This window comes from Chelonoidis abingdonii, chromosome 10 (genome assembly GCF_003597395.2).
Source record: "Chelonoidis abingdonii isolate Lonesome George chromosome 10, CheloAbing_2.0, whole genome shotgun sequence".
In the NCBI taxonomy this organism is placed as follows: Eukaryota; Metazoa; Chordata; order Testudines; family Testudinidae; genus Chelonoidis; species Chelonoidis abingdonii.
Genome location: NC_133778.1, coordinates 74,670,211 through 74,685,026, shown reverse-complemented (window position 1 = coordinate 74,685,026; position 14,816 = coordinate 74,670,211).

Sequence of the window (14,816 nt, the reverse complement as noted above, 5' to 3'; positions counted from 1 at the left end):
TATCTTTTTAGTTTTTTCAATCAAAATGTCATGTGGTACCAAGTCACATGCCTTACAAAAGTTGATGTACATCAACACTATTACATTTCTCAATCAAATTCGTAATTTAAAAAAATTAATCAAATTAGTTTGACAGATTCTTTTTTCCACCAACCCATGTTGATCGACATTAATTATACTACCCTCCTTTAATTCTTTATTAATCGAGTCCTGTATCAGCAACTGCATTATCTTGCTCGAGATTGATATCAGACTTACTTGCCTATAATTACTCAGATCATCCCATTTACCCTTTTTAAATATTGGTACAACATTACTTTTCTTCCAGTCTTCTGGAACTTCCTCAGTGTTCCAAAACTTATTGAAAATCAACATTAACAATCCAGTGAGCTCGTCAGCCAGCTCTTTTAAAACTCTTTTTAATAGTATCTGAATATATCCTCATTCTGCCTGTAAAATATAGAATATTCTTGTTCTCATTTTTCCATATGGAAAGCTAAGGCAGCCACAGAATAAGGCCACAAACCAGCTCTCACTGGACATTGCAGTGGAAAGGCTCTGATTAACTTCAACAGGAGTTGGATCAGGACTTAACTTATTTGCCCAGATCACCCGGGAAGTCTATGATAAGTGCAGTGAGCTGAATCCTAGTATACCGCATCATCTGCAAGACTATAATTCAAATTCACTAAGGCCTCATTCAGCAACATGCTTAAGCTCGTATATAAACTTACTCACATACGTTGTCCCATAGACTCACATGCTTAAAGTTATGCATGTGATTAGCTACCTTGTTGAAATGGGGCCTAAACCCCCAATTCCTCTTTGTAAACACACCACTTTATTTCATCTATAACAGACAGTACCTTTACATTTACTTTCCTGACATAAGTAGCAAAGAGGAAACATGGGACATGAATCAAGGCAACAACAGTTAATGCTGGCTTGCTAAGCTACTGGGTGGTTCATTTTTATTCTTTGTAAGCATGTGACGGGTTCAGTCACAGAGACCCCCTTGGGACTGACACGTGATGTGCTGAAATTACCTCTGAGCCCGTTTTCCTGGGCAGCTTGGGAGTCCATGGCAGGATACATTGGATACATATCCCAACGATGATACCAAACTATATGTAAAACCTGCACAGAGTGTGGACAAGCAACAAGCAAACAAGCACTTAACAGTAAGAAAATCTGGACTGCTACACCACTTCATTCTCAACATCACAGGCCTAGCCCGTTGGTTCCACCATCTATCGCACATCAATGTTCTCGTTTAGATAAGAGACCGGTTTGTCCTATATCCCAGGAAAGTCAGTTATAAATAAGACATTCGGAAAAAGCATTTTCTAGGTCAGCCTACCAGTCTTTTCCATGACAATGCCTTCCCCTTCCAGCTCATAGACTCATAGACTCATAGGTCAGAAGGGACCAATATGATCATCTAGTCTGACCTCCTGCACAAGGCAGGCCACAAAACCCTGCCCATACACATTTATAACAACCCCGAACCCATGACTGAGTTATTGAAATCCTCAAAATTGAGATGTTTGAGACCTTCAAGCTGCAGGGATCCCACCAGCAAGCGACCCATGCCCACGCTGCAGGAAGGCGAAAAACCTGCCAGGGCTCTGCCAATCTGCCCTGAGGAAAATTCCTTCCCGACCCCAAATATTGGGATTCAGCTTAAACCTGAGCATGTGGGCCAAGACTCACCAGCCAGCACCCAGAAAGATTCTCTGCAGTTAACTCAGTTTCCCATAACATCCAACCACTCCCCTCACAGACCACTTGAGCAGATTATCTGCCGATTAATCCAAATATCAATTGCCCAAATTAAACTAACTCCCTCATTAACATCCCTCCACTTATACTTATCAAAGCCTTAGGTTTAAGCCCAGATAAGTCTTTTGCCCCACTACTTCCCTCGGAAGGCCGTTCCAGAACTTAACTCCCCTAATGGTTAGAAACCTTCGTTCTAATTTCAAGTCTAAACTTCCTAATATCCAGCTTGTTTACTACCATTCTCCTCGTTGCCTACATTATGTTACTAAACTTAAATAATTCCTCTCCCTCCCTAATGTTATTCCCCTGATATATTTATATCGAGCAAAATCATTATCCCCCCTGGAGCCTTCTTTTGGCCAGGCTAAACAAGCCAAGCCTTTGATTCTCCGTTTCCATAAGGCAGATTTTCCATTCCTCGGATCATCCTAGTAGCCCGTCTCTGAACCTTGTATTTCCAGTTTGATTCATCCTTCTTAAGAACATAGGGACACTCAGAATCACTGCCACCACAATATTCCAGGTGGGGTCTCACCAGCGCCGTATATAACGGCATTACACCTCCTTCTCCTTGCTGGAAATACCTCGCCTGAATGCATCTAAAACCGCATTTGCTTTTTTAACGCCATATCACATTGGCGGCTCATAGTTCATCCTGCTACAACCAATACCCCAAGGTCCTTCTCCTCCTCCATCGTTTCCAAATGATGCGTCCCCAAGTTATAATCTAAAATTCTTATTATTAATCCTTAAGTTGCATGACCTTGCCTTATTCACTTTATTATATTTCTCCTATTACTATTATCTCCCAGTTGTACAGTGGTCCAGATTCTTCCTGAATAGTTATCCCGGTCCATTTCTCCGTGTTAGCAATACCCCAGCTTCGTGTCATCCGCAACTTTATTAACACATTTCCCGCTCTTTGTGCCCAGGTCAGTTAATAATAGTTTAAATAAGATCGCGTCCCAAAACCGTTTTCCTTGAGGGACTCCGCTAGTAACCTCCTTCCAGCCTGACAGTCACCCTTTCAGTATGACCGCTGTAGTCTCCCTTCAACCAGTGTCTTATCCACCTAACAACTTTTTCCACATTCATCCCCTGTTCTTTTCCCAATTTAACTAACAGTTCCCCATTGTGAACCGTGTCAACGCTTACTGAAATCGAGTAAATTAGATCTACCGCATTTCTTTGTCTAAGTAATCCGTTCACCCTTCTCAAAGAAGGAGATCAGGTTCGCTTTGCTACGATCTACCTTTAGCTCTTCGCTCAATCCCCTCCCTATGCCACTCTCAGGGTAGCTGAGTCCATCTTTTTTTTTAAAGATGCTTTAATTCCAATATATTGAAGGGAAATCATGTAGCTGACATTGTGCTGACTCGCTCGCTGATATGTGATTAGGTGCTGTATGTACAATTTTTAAAATATTGGTCAAATATTGAGCCATGGCCAATTAATGATCACTCTGGTTTCTAGGCCCAGACAGCAAGTACGTATCATTGATCAATAGGTCACACTCAAATAAGTGGGACTCACCAAGACATGTCCAGCCCCCATTGCATGGGAAAGCCTGATCTATTTTATTCCTGGACCATAATAAGGGCACATATGCCAGGTCCTTTGCATACCCCCACATCGGGGTCCCCATAGGACCACTCTAACCAACCCCATGCCCAGGCCCTACTTACTCAGGACATATGAGATGACTGCTGGGTTGGTGAGGAGCTCACCATGACTCCTCTCTGGGCAGAATGATTCCTCCTCCTCCCTGGAGCACTGCTCCCTTTTTGTTAGGCAGGATGGGGACCACTCTTGAGGAGGGAGGATTCAGCCCCCACCTGCCTGAACAGAAGACTGTGTATGTGAAGCCCCACGATAACTGCATCACAAGTTAGGGATGTGGGGGGTGTCTGTGGTGGTGATGGAGAACTCACCCTCTGCATCATGTTTCAGCGTTAATCCACTGAGATGCATGAGGCAGTACAAATCACTCAGGCCTCCTCTTTCAGGCTCTCTCCAGACTCAGGAGGACATGGTTATACCTGGCTACATCAGTCACAGAACCATGAGGACTAGAAACATTTTCTCTTATAAATAAAATCTGAGATTCAGATGTCACCACATGATCCAACAGCCTATAATGGCTAGGTGAAGTGGTTTTAGAAGAGTGAAATAGCAGGGGGTGATCTCACCCCAGCAGCCAAGTCAGAGGGGGAGCCGTGGAGGACTGCTTCTTACCCAAGCCAGGGAAAGGAGGAAGAACTCTTAGCAAAGGAGGACACTCTCTCTCTGCCCTTTATTTTAACCCCCTTCCTATGCCTTAAAGGAGCCCTGCTTTAGTCTGAGTTCCTTTTCCAGTGTGGGTAGCAAATGACCTTCTGTGATTATTTGCCATTGTCACATGCCATTTCTGTCCCCTGCTTCTGCAGAGGAAGCACTTCTTGGCATGTTCTGAGTATGACTGCACAGGGATGCTGTCACGGAGTGTGGGGGAGTCAGGGCCCTGCACCCCCACTTCCTGAGATTCACCGTGACTCTCAGCCAGTCAGTAAAACAGAAGGTTTATTAGATGGTAGAAACATGGTCCCAAGCAGGGCTTGTAGGTACAACCAGGACCCCTCAGCCAGGTCCCTCTGAGAGGCAAGGATCTTAGACCCCAGACCTGGGGTTCCTTGCCTTTTCCCAGCCAGCCCAAAACTGAAACCAAAAACCCCTCCAGCAGGCTCTTTCCCTCTCCTTCTCTCCCCCTCTTCCTTTGTCCTGTTTTCGGGGCAAAGGTGTTGACTTCTCCCATCTCCCTTTCTGGCTCAGGTTACAGGCTCAGGTACTGTCTCTCATCTAAAATCATCCCCTGCTCTCCCATTCCCCATGCAGACAGTCCCAGTAAATCTAAACAACATTCCTAGGTTAATCCACCCCGCTCCCTACTGCCTCACAGATGCAAAGAACACTTTTGCTCCATCAGAGATGAATGAGAGTTAAACCTCTTGCCTGATCCTTTTGCAGCAAGCAGCACAAAACTGCACATGCTTGTTTGCACTTTATCTACAAGGTTCTGCTTCATATTAAAAGTGGGAGGGAGAAAAATGGGCTTTATTCAACATGAAATGAAGATCTGACTTCAGCTGCAATACGCCTGGTATTATCAGACCTGTATCTAATCCAAACAGACATCCTGCTGCTGAACGGCATCTAATACTGGCAGAAAATTAGTAAATGAAGGCACCTTTCTTATCTACATCTTGAGCTAGGCAGGGAAACCCAAGGATCATCACTTAGGAAGGTCAGATAATCTGCAGGGGTGGAGGATCATTAGATAACATTTGCTTTAAAAAAGCTCCTTAATAATCAGGCAGGATTTGAATTGTCTCCCTGGTGCATTTGAGGTGTTATTTTAAGATTGGTTATGGAGATTGTACTTTGCAGTTAAAATCTCCTTTGCACATAATTTCCTGCTATCTCCTTTGTTCTTGTCGAATAGATGAAGGAAAGAACTGCCTGCTTGCCTTTACTTTTTTTCATTTGGTACATCGCTGTGAATTGTACACATAGTTCCTTAATAATGTCTGGGGAATATATATTATGGGTGAATAATTGGAGGCCAGGGACAAAAAGGGAAAAAACCAGAAACAAACCCGGATCTTTGCTGATTGAGCTTCCAGCTGTCAAATTGTTAAGACAAGAAAAAAACATTTTGGTCAGTTTAATCAAATCTTTTGCCTTTGAAACTTTCTGGTTGCATCTACTGTGTAATGCAAGCCCAGGAGATGGGGCAAATGACAGGAGTTCTCAGAAAGCCATGTAGTTTTCCAAAAGAGAGCTGAAATGCTGAGGTGCCAAGATTGAACTCTAATAGCGCGTGTCATGTTTACAGCATGTATGGGCATATTTATACATCTTTCATGCTAAAAATATAAAGCAGTTCTATGTAAGTGCTCTGTACTATTCTTATTTATACAGTGTTATAAATATTCATGATGCTTTACATTTAAAAAGTATGCATGTAAAAAATAATGAGTTGTATTCTCTCATGGTACATCAGTGAAAAACTCTAGTAACTCAGCTCACTGTATAGAACAGTGGTTCCCAAACTGGGGTTCATGAACCCCTGGGGTTCGCAAAATGTTACAGGGGGTTCGTGGGAAAAATTCCCTAATGGCAGACAGAGCTGTCCCTAAGGACCCTGGGCAGCACGGGGCCAGCAGCCTGGAGCCCCTGGACTTCAAAGAGCTAAGCAGATCAAAGCAAGCATATCTGTCACACTGAGGAGATTTAAACTTCAGGACTCCTTATAAGAAATGGAAAGGGAGGTGGATATTTGTTGCTGTTTTTTAAATTAAATAGACAGCTAGTCTTGTTTTTAAAATTATTATGAAGAACAAGTTTAAGCTTTGTTGCAACATGCATTGTTTGCCTGGATTGCTGGAGACCTGAATGCTTGTGTAGGAGGAACTCTTTTGAGTTGGCTCCTTAAATACCTTCATGCTGTTTCACATCTGATACTCCTTGATGAAATATAAGAGCCTTGTCTTATAACAGGCTTATTCAAAAGTATACAAGCTATGAAAGTAAGATCTTGGAAGAGCATTGCCATTTTCATAACGTAATAAAAATATTATAATGATAAATAATAATAATAGTGTTTAATAAGCATGTCATAAAAACAATTTTCATATTTTCAAGATCACTGCTTTTATAATTTATACTCAGGTAAAGGAGAAAATCCCTGGAAATATTCATTTTTAGGAGATGGTTCACGAGACTTGACATTTTAGTGAAACGGGTTCACAGGTTTTTAAACTTTGGGAACCACTGGTATAGACTAACTATATTTACACAAGTGTGACTCATTCCTGGTCTACACTGGGGAGGGGGAATCGATCTAAGTTATGCAACGACGTAACTAAGTTAAGTCGACATGCTTAGATCTACTTACTGCGGTGTCTTCACTGCAGTAAGTCGATGGCTGATGCTCTTCCGTCGACTCCGCCTGCGCCTCTCGCTGAACTGGAGTACAAGAGTCGACAGGAGAGTGCTCGGGGGTTGATTTATAGGATCTATACTAGGCGCAATAAATTGATCCCCGCTGGATCAATCTCTGCCTGGCGATCTGGCAAGTAGTGTAGACATACCCTAAGGAACAGAATCTGACCCATTGTAAGGAAAGAAAAATTGTGATACAGTAATTACAGTATACACCATACGATGGGCACCTTTGGAGTCAGTCTGGATTTTGAGGAGTTTTTCTATCCCTAAAACCTAGCACAGACTTCTCTATAAACCAGATTAAAACAAAAACAACTAGCCACTCTTTCTATGCTCCTTGCTCTGTTCCCATGGCTTCAGCTGCTCCCATCTGGGAAATGCCTCTTTGGTAGCCATTACAGGGCTCATTTTAGAGCAGCTGTAAGCTATGGTGTAAAATTGGTTTGGGGACACTTGGAAGCTCTTCAGGGATGGGAGTGGCTGTTCATTCTGTGCAGCGCCTAGCACAATGGGACCGTCATAGGACTCATTAGGTGTTACCACAATAGAAACAAACAACAATGGTAAGAGGCGAGATATCAGGAAACAATCCACCCCACAATGGAAATGCATAGCTGTGCAGTCCCCTGACCAGACTGAGACTCGGTGACAATATGGTCCTTAATTCCCATCTTGTTCCACTGCTGAGTCTCCTCATCTCCAATAGTTGAACCAATACTCTGGCCTCCTACATAAGGGAGCTCTTCTCCCCATGCTGCTGCCTGCTCTATGGGTACCTGTAGCAGAAGAGTATGGGGGAAAGTTCCAATCTCACTCTAAATGTGTGATGTGCTTGTCACCTTGGCATCTGAGTCCCTTACAAACTCTAAAAGAAACACAACACATTCTCCATTTCTCTCCTTCCTTCTCCCCCTACGTGAGTGTGAAAGCTATACTGCTGTATACTAACAATATGAAGGACAATACTTAGGACTGTTTACCTCTGGAAAAAGCGAAGACCCAAGTGGAATCCCTGCAGGTGAGGGACTGGTAAGATTTTTTGGCAGGGGGAGAGATTTTGCAGGAAATCTCCTTCATCACACACTGCATGCCAAGTGGGGGCTTAGAGACAGTTAGAAGCATAGCACTTGTCCCCTGGGTGCTGGGTAGTTTCTCCTGATGATTCAACCCAGCTGTGGGAAAGGTATCATTGCCAACCTCAACTGTTCAAAAATCAGGAGTCAGTCCCCCAAAATCATGAGATTGGTTTAAGAATCATGAGATTTTTTCTTTAAATAAATGAGTTCTTTTTATTTGCTTTCTGGCTCCTGAGATTTTAGTGTGCTCTCTCTTCACATTTACAAGCTTTTCCGGGCAGGCTAGAAACTTACTGATGTGATTCCAGGAGCTGAGGCTTTAAAAAATACACAAAAATCACAAGACATGATAGAATTGCGAGAGATTTTGCAGCCTAAATAGATGTTTCCTTTGTAATTGGTTCTTATCAGCTGCTCTTCCAGTATATTAGTAGGATAGTTTAAGGGCTTTTTCTTCACTAAAATAGCACTGACATATTTGGAATCAGGTAAAGGGGTTCGGATGTACAGGTGAGGAGTTTTGTGAGCAGAAGAAAAAGTAACACTACTGCAGGCATTTTGTAGTCTGGCCAGCTGGCAAAACAATGGAATAAGGCTATGTCTACACTGGCACTTTTTTTGTTAAAACTTTTGTCTTTCAGGAGTACGAAAAAAATCTACCACCCCTCGTTGGAGGTGACTACACAGTGGATCTTACAATGGCATGGTTGCAGCATCATAGCCACGCCATTGTAAGGTGTGCAGTGTAGACACAGCCTAAAACTAATGAGTTCGCAGGCCCCTGTCTCAGCCAAGTGGATTGTGTGAGAGAATCTAACAGTATCTCCGACACCTGTTCCCTTTCATCTCCAAACCTCATCTGAAGTATAAAGAAGGAGTTCCTCCGCATAGAGTTAAACAGAGGCCTGTGAATTCCCTAGTCAGGGTGTTTTCGTCGTTGTTCCGTTATTATTACATTTTAATGGTAATGAAATCTTTAAATCTATTGCCCTGAATAGTCTCCTTGTTCTTGGATTATGAAAAAGTATAGAGAGAAGTGTCCGATTTATCTTCCCCATAGCTCACATGCATACACCATCAAAGAGTCCTGTGGCACCTTACAGACTAACAGACATTTTGGAGCATGAGCTTTCATGGGTGGATACCCACTTTGTCGGATGCATGTAGTATTCACCCATGAAAGCTCATGCTCCAATACATTTGTTAGTCTACAAGGTGCCACAGGACTCTTTGCTGCTTTTACAGATCCAGACTAACACGGCTACCCCTCTGATACTTGATGCATATACCATGTGTCATAAACAGATAGCTAAGGGTTAATGTTTCTTTTACCTGTAAAGGGGTTAACAAGGGGAACCAAACACCTGACCAGAGGACCAATCAGGAAACCGGATTTTTCAAAGTGAGGGAGGGAACATCTGGTTTTGGGTTTGTTCGTTGTTTGTTTTCTCTCGGATATGAGGGAAAGCTTTCTTTTTCTGTCTGTAATCTTCCCTCATCTTCAGTTCCCCAGTTGTAAAGTACCAAGGTAGCAAAGCAATGGCTGTTATATGTTTTGTTTTGTATTTACCTGTGTGGAGTTTGCTGGGTGGTGTTAAACTGGATATCTTTAAATCAGACTGTTTATCATATTTTCTATAAGCAATAGCCCTGTAGTTTATGTCATCTTAATGCAGTGGATCATGTTATGTGTTGTTTTCTTCTTGTTTAATAAAGCTTCTTTCTTAAACCTGTTGAAGGTTTTTTCTCTAGGTTCAGGTAAGGAACGAAGGGGGTGGAAATCTCTTTGTTTAGCTGACTAGCGTTTGAATGCATAGCCTCGGGGAAGTAAATTTGCCCTCTTCTGTTTTGCATCAGGAGTTTAAGTTACTAGTATCGCTCGAGGATAACCAGGAGAGACAGCTGGGGCATGAGATCAAGAGGAGATCAGGGGAGGGGGTTGTTCCCTTTGGTTGAACTCAGAGCTTCTGGGTCTTGGGGGTCCCCCCAGGGAAAGGGTTGGGGAGACCCGGGAGAGTTGATCAGGTACTCCGAATCCTGATTGGTGGCAGCGAGATCAGTTCCAAGCTGGTAATAAGCTTGGGGGAGGTTCATGCTAAGCACCCAGATTTTGGACGCTAAGGTCCAGATTTGGGACAGGAGGCTTATTACACCATGTCTCCTTTAATTCTCCTTCTCTCTAAACTAAACAGTCCAAATCTATTTCAGCCTCTCCCATTATTACTTAATAATGGACCATCATGGCTAAGAGGACAGGTAAAGAGGAAGGAGATGACAGTAAACAATGTTTTGTTTGTTTTTTTTCCCACAGACAGCTAATTGCACAAATTGTTTTGTTTTACACCTATCCTTATTGTTTGTCTTATTTACTGATCAGGCAGCAGAATGGGATAGACCTTGGCAACGGAGGTTAACAATGAGAAGGTAGAAGATATAAAGGTGTTTGCAGAAGTTACTTGAAGGATAAGAGTGAAGTCACATGGAAAAGGCAAAGAAAGGCTGTTTCAGCTGGAAAATGGTATCGGCATGAGCAAAAGCATGACACTGGGAGAAAAAGAAGGAAACGTTGGGCCAGTTTCAGCCTTGCCGTAAGTGGTGGCATTGGTTGATTTTTTTAATTGACTTTTTTTTTATGAAAAGTGTTAGTGCTGCACAAACACAATGGGCCCCATTCTGAGGAAAGCATTCCTTAAGCATTCCCATAGCAGGCATGACTCATGATAGGAAGATGAATACAATGAAAAAAGTCTGTGGCAAAATCTCATTTTGGAAAAAAAAAAACTCAAATTTTTAATAGAAAAAAACACAAAACATTTTTTCCCGATTTTTAGTAAAAAAAATAATAGTCTTTGATATTTTTTCCAACGTTATGAAAATTAAAATATACTGAAATGCATTTTCTAATGAAAATGGTTTTCAAAAACTGATTTCTTTTAATTCTGGTGGTTGTTTTTTTTTTTTTTTTTTGCATTGAAAATGAAAATAATCATGGAGTTTGAAAAAAATATGATTAAAAAAATTCCCATAAAAGCTGCCATTTCTTGAGCAACTGTAATGACCAGTCAAAGTCAGTAGTGTTGTATTTGGGTTGAAAATGTACTGACAGGAATAGAGAGCAAAGAACAGGAGACTTTGATTGTAATCTCTATGGGGCAGGGACCATCCTTTGGCTCTGTGTTTCTACAGCACCTAACACAATGCAGTCCGGATTCATGACTAGGGTTTCCAAGGGGCTATGGTAACAGAAATAAAAAACAATATGGGCCGTGCTGTATAATTGCTCTTTCTTGATGAGTTATCACATCTGCTCAGGTACATCTGTTAAAATATTAGCTATTTTTATCAAATTGGCTATTTATTTTTCTTTATAATCCACCATGAAGAGTATCAGTGAATGTTCCTGTGTCTGAAAGTCTCAGGTTGGGCAGTTCCACTTCCTGTGCTCTGGTAGACCATGTATTTAAGAGTTAGTTAAGAAGCAGCCAATAATCCATTGATGCCTCTATGTAGGCATTATGCTATGGCATGTCTGTGCCAGGGCGAACTCCCTGCGTGATCGGACACAGACACTAACCACTAAAGACAATCACAAAAGAGATGCCAGACAATAGCAAACATTATTGAGATGGCACGTACCTTTCAATAGAGAAAGGCAAGGGAATTTAGATGAGACTTTTATTGGTGATACACAAGGCGGAAAAAAACTCAGCTGACTCTTACAGATGTGCTGGCTTTGCAGTGCTAACTGGAATTAAAGAAAAAAATATGTCTGTGCCAGTTGACAAGTCAGCCTGACTCCAGGATACCCAGGAGAATAGGTAAGAAGACAGCTGTGTCAGATCAGGGAAACAGTGAACAGGTTTGGGATTTGAGATTAATGGTGATAAAAGGCTACTTGGAGCATGGTGAAATGACAAAACTTCTTGACACTATAGTGGCGATCACACCAGCCAACATCTTTTCCTAGGTAGGGTCTGGTTCAAAGGTCACCTTGAAACTCAGAAAAAAAAAATTCTCACTTTTGTCCCTCAAGACTCTCAAGCACTGTAGCTGAGCTCAGCCAATCTCGTTCCATAGGACGGTTCTCGGTCAATCCCCGATGATGGTCAGAAACCTATTTCAGAGCAGTTGCTCAGGAAGTTATAATTAACCCTATCCCTGGCCTCCACCAGTGGGTGTTGTATTCTCATCAGTGCATTCGTGTCTGCTTTCCTGAGTTTAACATCTTCCTAACGTTGCAAGAAATGTCTCACTTGTAGCCCTCCCGCCATTTGCATGGCCTCAGTCTCTGACATGGCAATTTCTTAAGGGACAAATGGAAGTGACAGCCAGACGCTTGAGGTAGCATCTGGCTTGCCTTAGCTTAGTGACAGAGTTAATTTCAAGCCCCGTTAAATACTTGCAATAGAACAGAAATTATAGCTTAATTAACTGCTTAAGCAGCAGTGAACAAATAACCCCTCGAAATACAGCTTGCCCTCAGGATGAAGGGAAGAGACGTTAGCAATGGGCAGAGTATATAGGAGCAATGCATGCCATTTCTTGCACTTCATTAGAAGACAGCTCTTGTTCCTCAGAAATGCCTAGCTCCTTTCACTATTTGCAGGTACATTTACATTTTAAGAGCTTTTTATTTTTTTGTTCTTTCTAGCAAATTGTCCACAAACAGCTGTTTATCGACTGCTTTTGCTGCTCCTTTAATCTAGACACCACTAAAATCAATGGAACGCTGGAATATTTAACTGATTTTTTTCAATAGTTGATCTTATGTGGTTAGGGACAAAATTCAATACTTAAAAGTGTCAAACAGTGGGATTTTAGCCCTGCTCTAATTGCAAATCTCAGCGCAGCTTTAAATATGGTATTACTACCCTTGCCTCTCTGATGAGTGATATGATTATAGGCTATGGATATAACACCCTTACCTTCAGTCATGGAATCAGCTGCTTTAAATTCCATTTTCCCCTTCTATCCTTATCTTCTCCTCCACCCTATCCTCCCACAAACTGAAGTGAGGCAGAAAGCGAGTATGAACACAAAGATGAACACATGAAGGAACAGCACAGAAGGACAGTGAATAAAATAGCAATTTATTATGAGTGATCCCAAGCTAAATAGTTAAAAACCTGTGGCGTTTTTTGTTAGAGTCTATCAAGTCAAGACAAATACCTCTAGAAAAGGGGGTTTATTGTAGCTTTCATAATAGCAGGAAAATATTGTGTAAGGGCAGCAGAAAAATAAATTGCCAAATGACATCCTTTCCAGCAGTTGACTAGGGAGTTGTAAAACTAATATGTATTAAGAGTGCTATCAAAAGTCCATTAAAAAGAAAATGGTGCAGACATCAAAGATTCTGCCTCAGCCAGGGACCCAGATGCTTTGACATGACAATAATCTCAAAGCCATCATCCTTCTGGGCTATAACTGATAACCATGGTAGAACTCAGGTTGGAGACTATCTCATGGATTTCAAGAATGGATTAAAAAACTGAGGCCCAGAGAAATATTTTCTCAAAAATAATAAACTTGAATGTGGACTTCAGTGAGAGTTTTAGTAAAATGTACATTATAGTCTAAGGAACAGAACTGTGGGTTAGGAGGTGATCTCAACTGAGGTTTCCAGGATGCTGCTATAATAACAATTAATATAAAGTATAACAGGATGCTGAAATGTGCAGGTATAGTGAAACAGTCTTATGTGATCAACCAATGGCCTATGAAAAGTCAGTCACTAAGAAAAAAAGAATCTTCAATTTAAGGTTAAACAACATCGCACTAGAAATTCCTAGGGATACTTCACTGTATGTTCACTGTAAGTGTTTTGAGGTGAAGAGCCACTGAGAAAACAAGGAGCCAGATTCTGATAATTTTCATCAGTGTTAATGCAGCGTAACTTGACTAAAAGAAATATAGCTATTATTCTGGATTGACACCGGTGTAAATCAGAGCAGAAGTTTGACATCAGATGAACCAAGTTTCAGGGGGGAAACTTGAGCGTCTCAAGACATTTACAAGGCAAAACTCAAATAATAAAAAAAAAAGATTCAATTCAAATTCTGGACAAAGTCCCTACTACCTTTATGTTTTCATGGCACCTCTCTTGGAGTTTTAAAAAGGCAGAAGAGGAATTAATGTTTCAGGTTTCCAGCACCATATTCATCCCAATCAAATCCTAAGGAACTGAAACCAATGAATAAATGTGGTTTGGCATCTTATAGATTTTAAGCTCACCACGGCAGAGAGCTTTGTATAATCGGTCTGCGGTATTACTACAGCGTTACTCACTGCCACTTGAGGTTTCGTTAAACAGTAAACAAACAAACTATAACCAGATGATCTTTCTAAACATCTATGCTCTGAAAGCTGATCTCAACCAATCATGCTTCTCAATCAATCTCTGCTGAGGCCACCCCTCAATTAATAGAAGAAGCACTGTTTGCAACACATTATTTTGGAATCTTGAGAAGACAAGTGTCTACACACGAAGCCAGCTAGTGTAGGATACCATAAGAACAAAGAACTGGAAGAGCACTTCCTGAGTCATCAAGGCCAGTCCCCTGCTATCAATGGTCATATAATCCACTTCATGAACGTATCAAGCTCCATCTTAAAACCAGCTAGGTTTCTTGCCCCCATTATTCCTATTGGGAGGCTGTTCCAGGACCTCACTCCTCTGATTGTTAGAAACATCCTTCTAATTTTCAGTCTAAATTTACTCATGGCCAGCATATAAATCAGTAAAGAGAAGATCAATCCCACCAGAAAGCAGATCCTATGCCAGAGTAAATGGAACATATCTATGACATGAGGCTACTAGCAACTAACCTGGATGCTTGTCATGTTCTTGCTCTTAAAGTTTTTGGTCCTGATTCTTCTCTGACATACATCGATGCAAACCAGGAATATTCCCACTGAAGCCATTGGTCTTGAGTCACCCATTCTGTTGCATCCATTTTATGCGGGTGTAACGCCACT